The sequence below is a fragment of the Choristoneura fumiferana genome, chromosome 15 (genome assembly GCF_025370935.1).
Source record: "Choristoneura fumiferana chromosome 15, NRCan_CFum_1, whole genome shotgun sequence".
Taxonomy (NCBI): domain Eukaryota; kingdom Metazoa; phylum Arthropoda; class Insecta; order Lepidoptera; family Tortricidae; genus Choristoneura; species Choristoneura fumiferana.
Window position 1 is genome coordinate 7,421,597 of NC_133486.1, and position 8,593 is coordinate 7,430,189.

The 8,593-nt window shown below is 38.4% G+C and overlaps 1 long non-coding RNA gene across 1 annotated transcript in view; it reads left to right on the top strand.

Moving 5' to 3' along the window:
- Window positions 1–6,171: 6,171 nt before the first annotated feature.
- LOC141435530 (uncharacterized) overlaps window positions 6,172–8,593 on the top strand; it is a 13,659-nt gene continuing 11,237 nt past the window's right edge. Inside the window, exon 1 of the long non-coding RNA XR_012452179.1 lies at window positions 6,172–6,269. This is a non-coding gene — a long non-coding RNA (uncharacterized lncRNA). The remainder of the gene's footprint in view (window positions 6,270–8,593) is intronic.

Genomic DNA, 8,593 nt, shown 5'->3' on the forward strand with positions numbered 1-8,593 from the left:
ACAAATCCGCGCTGTGAACAAATTTTGAGCGCCGTTTTGATGTAAGAAACATGCAGTCTACGTAGATGTCGATGGATTTTATCTATGGCCTCTGAAGCAGAGGATCGTGGGTTTAAATCTGAGGTCAAACCTATCGAAATATACCTACCAACCAACAGCTTTTCGGTGAAGGAAAACATCGTGAAAAAACCTGAACAAACCTGCGAAGCAATTTAATGGTGTGAACTTCGGCTCAAGCCCTCTCATTCTGATGAGGAGGCTTTCACCCTGCAGTGGGACCTATATATGCCGGGATCATCGTGATGATGATGATGAATCAGTTACAGTATGAAAAGAAAATAATGAGGATCGGATCAGGATCGGTCTTAGTTGTAGGTACACGGAATAGTAAAATGACGTTTTTGTCCAATCAAATGGTTGGAAAATAGCCTTAGGGGCTGTTTCACCATCCATTGATTAGTGTTAACTGGCGGTTAGGTGTGATGCCGTCTCTATTTGTTTTGTTCAAATAGACGGAGACGGCATCACATTTAACCGTCGGTTAACGCTAATCAATGGATGGTGAAACAGGCCCTTAGTTTTATAAAAAACTTACTTAGCAAGAGGTCTAGCTCGTGAAATTTATTACAATTAAAAATTGGGCGGTTTCAGTAAAAGTGGTTCAAATGTCTTTTTTTTAATATTTGATTGAAATTTCGTTTTCCTACTCAGAATCAGGAGCACTTTCGATTGTAATAGGAGAAAAAAATAGTCCCAGGTTTTTCATATAATTTTGTACACTACCGCCATAGAATCGTGTATGAAAACGGTAACGTAATGGAAAAAAAATCTTGGCACACTTTTTTCTCCTATTACAATCGAAAGTACTCCTTCTGGATAGGAAAACGAAATTTCATCCAAATGTACAAAAAAAATATTTCAACAACTTTTTCTAAAACCCCACAATTACAATCATCAGAATTTTACTACCATCTTTTGTATTATGTACCTACCTATTACCTAAGTAATCCAGATTTTTTGACTGAACGAGACGACCATTGGTGTAAAAATCTTTTCCATCTGTCCCTTTTTCACATTAAAATCTGTTAGGTTGTACTGCTGCGCTGCCTCCAAAATCCACACACAAAATTCGTCACGAACCTCTAAGTATGTAATACAATTTCCAAGGCACAAAGTCAAAGAGCGCCCCGGTGTCGCAATAAACAAATTAATGTAAAGCCAACCTAAATACGTAACGTGAGCGTAGGGTGGCCAGGGTACAAGGTTTTGAGGGCAGGACCAATATCAGAGTACGATAGAGTATAATTATAAATGCGAAAGTTTGTAAGTCTGTTTGATTAAAATTACCTGACATAAGGTATTACGGTGAAGGAAAACATCGTGAGGAAATCTGCACAAACTTATGAAGCAATTCCATGTTGTGTATGAAGTTCCCAATCCACACTGAGCCCGCGTGGGAACTACGGTCCAAGCTCAAACCCATTCTGAGAAGAAGCCTGTGCACAGCAGTGGGACGTATATAGACTGGGATGATAAACCGTATATTATAATATAATTAATTCATTTTTAAGGAATATAAAAGTCTATCGCGAATAAAATTTGGAGTAGACACATTAACTTATATGTGTATTAAGAAGAGTTCTATCAGATCACATTTTTAATTTTCATTCAATTTTTATGGAATAATCGAGAGCTCAGCAGTTCTCTTAAATATTTATTCGATTCAGGCGTTTCTTTGCAGTAGTCTATTTCAATGACAACAACATCATTTGGTAGCGGAGTAACGAGCTAAAAGGCTGTAGTTTTTTGTATATTTGTCCTGCACTACAAGTGATGTGTGGTGTACCGACTCGCGACATAATTACGGACTAATTACGCACTCCAGGCGGGCGTGCGTAATCCCCCATACGGGACGCCAATCTTTACGCTCGCTCGCTGCCGGTAACCTACTCGTACCTAGTTATTACTAATACGTAAGTTTATAGTTTATACAGTCTATCATCTAAGGTAGTTTTATATTGTGATGTATATTCAAAATCAAAGTCAACGTCAAAATATCTTTATTCAATATAGAAAATCTACCACCGACCAATTAGGAAAACTAGAAGAATCCGGCAATATTGTAGAGTCAATGAGTAAAGTATGTACCAAAGCTGTGTCTCTTGCAAAAGTTATAATCTGAGCTAATAAGAAGAAGGAAAGAAAGAAAAAACATTTTATAACTAAAAATGCCAAAAGTAGATGTATTCTGTGAACCGCATTAAGATTTTCACACAAAAATAGAAAAAAAAAACAATAAATTTTGGGGATTCCCCATACTTAGAACTGAAACTCAAATTTTTTTTTCCTCAAACCCATACGTGTGGGGTATCTATGGATAGGTCTTCAAAAATGATGTTGAGGTTTCTAACATAGTTTTTTTCTAAACTGAATAGTTTGCGTGAGAGACAGTTCCAAAGTGGTAAAATGTATGTCCCCCCCTGTAACTTCTAAAATAAGAGAATGATAAAAACAAAAAAAAATATATGATGTACATTACCATGCAAACTTCCACCGAATGGTTTGAACGAGATCTAGTAAGTAGTTTTTTTTAATACGTCATAAATAGTAAAGTAAAGGAAACTTTTATATTATGTTACTTGCTGCTACGGAATCCTTGATAGGCGAGTCCGACTCGCATTTGGCCGCTTTTTTTACGCAAAATCTGTCATTTAATTTCGATCGCCAGCGCCAGAAACGTTAGGCAATACGGCCTCCGGAATATCCAGACAAAGTTGCGGGCAACGGTTAGTTATATTTATATATAAAAGTGTAAAGCGACGTGTACATAGGGTACATATATGTGTAAGTGAGTATATAACGCGACGGCTCCGCGACCAATGCCGCGTGACAGCCGCACGTGCCCCATTCTTTCGTTTTACAAGGAATATAAAGACCGGAGAACACGATATGACGACATTTTTTGCACCTATACTTCCCATAAAAACTCTTTTGAATGTTAGCTAGTTTCGCATTAAGGAATGAAGGATTGACCACACTGGTGATTAAAATACGCTGACGCGTCGTGAGCGCAGTGACGCCTCATGATTTTATCGCTTACCGTCCACAACGTGCAAGTTAGGCTTCAATAACCTAACCAGCAAAAAATCAGAAAACCCCCGACATTGTCACTTCAAAGTTCAATATCACAAAAACGGCTGGATAAAACATGTCTAAGAACCATCGCTAGAAAACCTGTTTTCAAACAAAAAAACTGTAATCAAATCGGTCCACCCGTTTAAGAGCTACGGTGACAGACAGACACACATAGCGGTCAAACTTATAACACCTTTTTGCGTCGGGGGTTAAAAACACGTTTAACATTTTGAACTCACAATGTTTTCTTTCACTTTTAAGATCGTGGCAAATTTCAAAGGTACGTAATTTGGCACATTAAGGTGCGTCGTCTTCCATACAAACTTTGGTACATCAATATTTCTTCCACAGACGTTATTTCGACGCGATTTTTTGAGGATAGTTAGTTATGGGCATATTGTTGTCGCAAATCACAAAATGGAGAGGATCTATAATACCTAAATTTCAGTATGATGCAGTAAATTTTGATCCATTTTACTGTGTGTGAGTAGCTAATGTCAAATATAATCTGTTGTAAAAAGGTATTGACTATTTCGGGCGGTCACGTGACCACCTAGTTTGGCTCAGTGGTACCAATTCTTAGAAGTATGTAGTAAGAGAAGGAGTTCGAAACTCGATGACGCATAATGATTCTTCTTTTTTTTTTTTACTTTTTTATGTTTATTTACAAAGAATAAGTAATAGCATTTCGATAAAGTGCAATTAACCATGAAATTCAGTATTTTTAAGTCAGGTCAAACCAAAGAAAGTAATGTTTTTTCTTGAGGTCATCAATCTACTCTTTTTATCAAATAGCTGGCAAACTAGCATGCGGGTCACCTAATGGTAAGTGATCACCGCCGCCCTTGGTCACCTACAGCATTATTAGGACTGCGGGTGCGTTGCCGGCCTAAAAGGGAGGAGGGGGGGGGGCTAAATTGGGCGGTATGGGGGCAGGATAAAAGGGAGTGGAGTTGGGCAAAGGTACTATTTCACGCCGGTATTCAGATGGAGGTTGGTACTACTCCGGTCGAGCCGGCCCATTTGTACTGCAGTCAGCAAGTGTTACAGTAAGGCTCTACCACATGAAAAACTTGCTTGAACCACTAGATGCCTTCAAGAATGTTCTATGATGATGATGATGATGAATTCCTGTAGTCCCTCAGCAGGGACATAGGGCTCGCAGTAGGGACTTCCATGCGTCACGGTCCTGTGCTGTGGCTTCTAGGTCTCGCCAATGGTACCCAATTAGGAGATCTCCTTCTCAACCGATCGTCTCCAGGTGATTCGGGGTCGCCTGGCCTCCTACTACCAGCAGCTTGCCACTCCAGCGCTTGCTTGGCGAGATGAGCATCGGTTCTCCGCAACACGTGTCCGATCCAGCGCCACTTCCTCAATAGGATCTCCATATTCAATTGGCCTCGCTCTCAACTCCCACAGTCTAGTGTTTGTAATGGTTCGTGGCCAATAAACTCCTAATATGCGACGCAAACACTGTTCACTAAAACCTGGTTTACTGGTGATTGCTTTCTTGACGAGCCAGGTCTCACACCCGTACAGGAGAACGATTTGACATTTGAGTTGAAAACTCTGATTTTTGTGCGCCGTGCTATTACGTGGGACGTCCAGACCGGTTTGAGTTGTGCATATGCGGCACGACCCTGTTTATGCGCGCTTCGACATCTGCATTGGTTCCACCATTTGGTCAACACACAAGAATTCATACTTATTATTAATAATAAAAAGCTTGTAATAATGCGTATCGCAACAAAAGCGTAGTGTAATTTGTTTGTTACAATATCACTTAGCGGGTCAAAATTGAATGGTTTGGCTGTATGTAAGTAAAAACCGGGTGTAGGATAAAATACCTAGCCTAGCGTTATTTACTTCATTTGGCAGTCCTGAACTTAGATAAACTTTCATAGTTCTCGGGCAAAATATCACACGTGTTGTAAAAATGTAACTAAATATTTTGCATACTTTTTGCGTAGACGCTAGCGCCATGCCGCGGTCATATAAGTAATATATTTTTGGAATTCCTTGTTACCCTATCACAAAAAAACCGGCAAATGCGAGTCATTTGGTGTAGGAGCCCCTTTAAATAATTATTTTATTCTGTTTTAGTATTTGTAATACATAATCTGTAAAATTTCAAGTGTCTGACTATTACGACTCAAGAGATAGAGCCCTGTAACAGTCGGAACCTGCACTGCTTCGTGAGGAAACCTGCACAAACCTGCGAAGCAATTCATTAATGGTGCGTTTTTTTTTTTATACGACTGGATGGCAAACGAGCATGTGGGTCTCCTGATGTAAGCGATCACCACCGCCCATAAACATTGCAAACCAGGGGCATTGCAGATGCGTTGCCTTGCCAACCTAGAGGCCTAAGATGGATACCTCAAGTGCCAGTAATTTCACCGGCTGTCTTACTCTCCACGCCGAAACACAACAGTGCAAGCACTGTGCTTCACGGCAGGATTAGCGAGCAAGGTGTGGTAGCAATCCGGGCGGACCTTGCACAAGGTCCTACCACCTGCAAAAGCGTGTGAAGTGAAGTTCCCAATCCGCACTGGGCCCGCGTGGGAACTATGGCCCAAGCCCCTCTGTTCTGAGAGGAGGCTGGGATGTAACAGATGGACGGACAGACAGACAGCGGAGTCTCACCAATGGGTTCCGTTGGCACGTTCCCTAAATAAAATTGTACTAAAAAAGAAAAAAAAGTCGCTTAAAAAAGACACTAACAACGAAAGCATTAGGTTATATCGGTTGTAATATTCGTCTAGCAATCATAACAAAATAGGCTGAATGAAAGAGGTTTTAAAGAAACTTAGAATGAAGTACTGGCTGGTTAGATAATTAAAATATAATGTCATGGAAATGTCATCCAGACTATCACCACTAGTCACATTTATTTGTATGTCAGTAATTTTTAATTTATGTCGTCTTCAGTTCAATAATTTTAATGTAGAAGAATCGCGCTGTCGGTAAAACGGTAAAACCTTCAAGACAATGGCAAAATTGACCTCCAAGACAGAGCCACAGTTTTCCAAAAACAAACAAGTTTATTGTCTGGAGGAAGGAAATATCTAAGGCGCTAAAAGGACTACAATATAATCCTTACAGCATAGGATATGCTGTGAAATCTGACACAGGTTAGTCGCAACACATTTTTTAATACTATAAAATTGAGTGTTTTTTTAGTGTACCTACGCTTTGAAATTTTTATAATAAATATAATATAATATAAAATATAAAACGTTTATTGCAGACCAGGGTCCATAGATTGGTTAGTATAATACCGGTAAACCATGATCATAGCAATTAACATTATAGGTATAGATTTTCGGATGAAGTGTATTTTTTATAACAAGCTTTTTACAAGCTTTTATTTATTTCACCTGTCCCTTTCTGTCTATCTGTCTGTCTGTCTGTAGTCCAAATCTTGCAAGTATAATTTGACCAACTTCCAGTAGTCAGATTGACTTGAAATTGGGAATGATTATGTAATTTGGTGACCAATACAATAATCTGGTAGTGACATCCGTAGTCCACAAGGATCGTCTCCGCAGGACGGAACTCTTCAACTTAATAGCATCGTGGTGCGCTGTCTGTCATCGAATCACACACACACACACACACAACACATTCAGTCAGTATTTTTCCATGCTTTATTTAACTTGCAATGTATGTATGTATGTATGTATTATGTATGTATGTGTGGTTCAAACCTGCAAGTTAAATTCAACCAACTCCCAGTAGCCGATTGTCTTAAATTTGGCATACTTTATGTAAATTGAGTGACAATACAATAATCTTAGTGCATCCTGTTAGTCCGGCTGCATCGTCTCCGCAGACGGAACTCTTCAACAGTTAATGGCATCGACTTGAATTTAGTACCTATAAAATATATAATCCTAATGATAAATAAATTTGAAGTTTGTAAGTGAGTGAGTTTGTGATGTGAGTATGTTTGTTACTTCTTCACGCTGAAACGACTACGCAGATTGGGGATGAATTTGGATAAAAAAAATAGGTTATAACCTGGATAAAAAACAACTTGGATATTGAATACTTTTTATCCGATATTCCCACGGGATAGAATAAAATCTCGAATTAATAACCGCTAGGCTTAGAGACATGAAATTTGGTTACATAGCTGGACATTTGGAATAACACATATGCTCCTTTTATCCTGATATTCTTACGGGATAGGATAAAATCTTACATAACAACCGCTGGTTTAGAGTCATGAAATTTTGCATGTTGTTTAATTTAACGTCAGTGAAAACCACGATGTAATTTTAGGGAATTCCCACGAGAATTGAATAAAATCCCGGAATTTCAATTCAACTGCTGTATCTATTGATTTTACGCGTGCGAAGCCGCGGGTAAACGCTAATAATAAATATCACGACAATTTACACCAATGACCTAGTCCAAAGTAAAGCTTAGCAAAGCTTGTGTTAATGGGTACTAAAACAACGGATAAAATATATTATTATAGATAGATACATACTTAAATACAATAAACACCTAAAACCCATGCAAATGTAGTGACAATGCCAAGTACAGCTAACAGTAACAAACGTACAGTCAGCAAATGTACTAAAAATGTTTTTACCCAAAAAACTATTATTTATGTAAGATGTAATGTGTCATGGTTTTTTTTCAAGATTTATTAACTTTCACCTGTCCCGTTGTCTGTCTATCTGTCTGTCTGTCTGTAATCAAATCTTGCAAGTTAAATTGACCAACTCCAGTAGTTGGATTGACTTAAAATCGATATACTTATGTAGATTACGTGATAATCTGACAATCAAATAATCTGGTAGAACATCCTGGTAGTCCGGCCAGATCGTCTCCACAGTCGGAACTCCTCAATAGTTATAGGCATCGACTTGAAATTTGTATGCAAATGAGTTTGGGTGAAAATAAAGTACAGTCAACAAAAAGGCATTATCAAAAAAAAGCTTGTATTGTAAATTAAATTTTACCAAAACTTATGAATTTGCAAGCCATCGAGCAATTTTTAATTATTTTTTCTTGGAATCATATATAATATACATATAAATTATATATATGTTTCTCATTCTCTTATTGTATAAGTTTTCAAGGTGGATGCAAGCCGCTTAAACCGAGGGAACGGGAGGTCTATGGGAGAGGCCTATGTCCAACAGTGGACGTCTATGGTGATGATGATGATATATGTATGTTTCGTGATAATACAATAATCTGGTAATGAAATGTGTTGGCCCCTCACAGTTGTCTCCGCATGATGTAACTCTTCAACATTTAGTGGTATCGACTTGAAACGTGTACACAGACGTACCTAGTTTGGATGAACAATGTAAGTAGGTTCAGTAACGAAACAAAAATGTGCAGTTAAAACAAAAATACAAAAACTGTTATATTTTGTATATACCTATTGTATTGATTCCAGCCAGTAGCTAGTTAAGGTGGTGCGCTGTCTGTCATC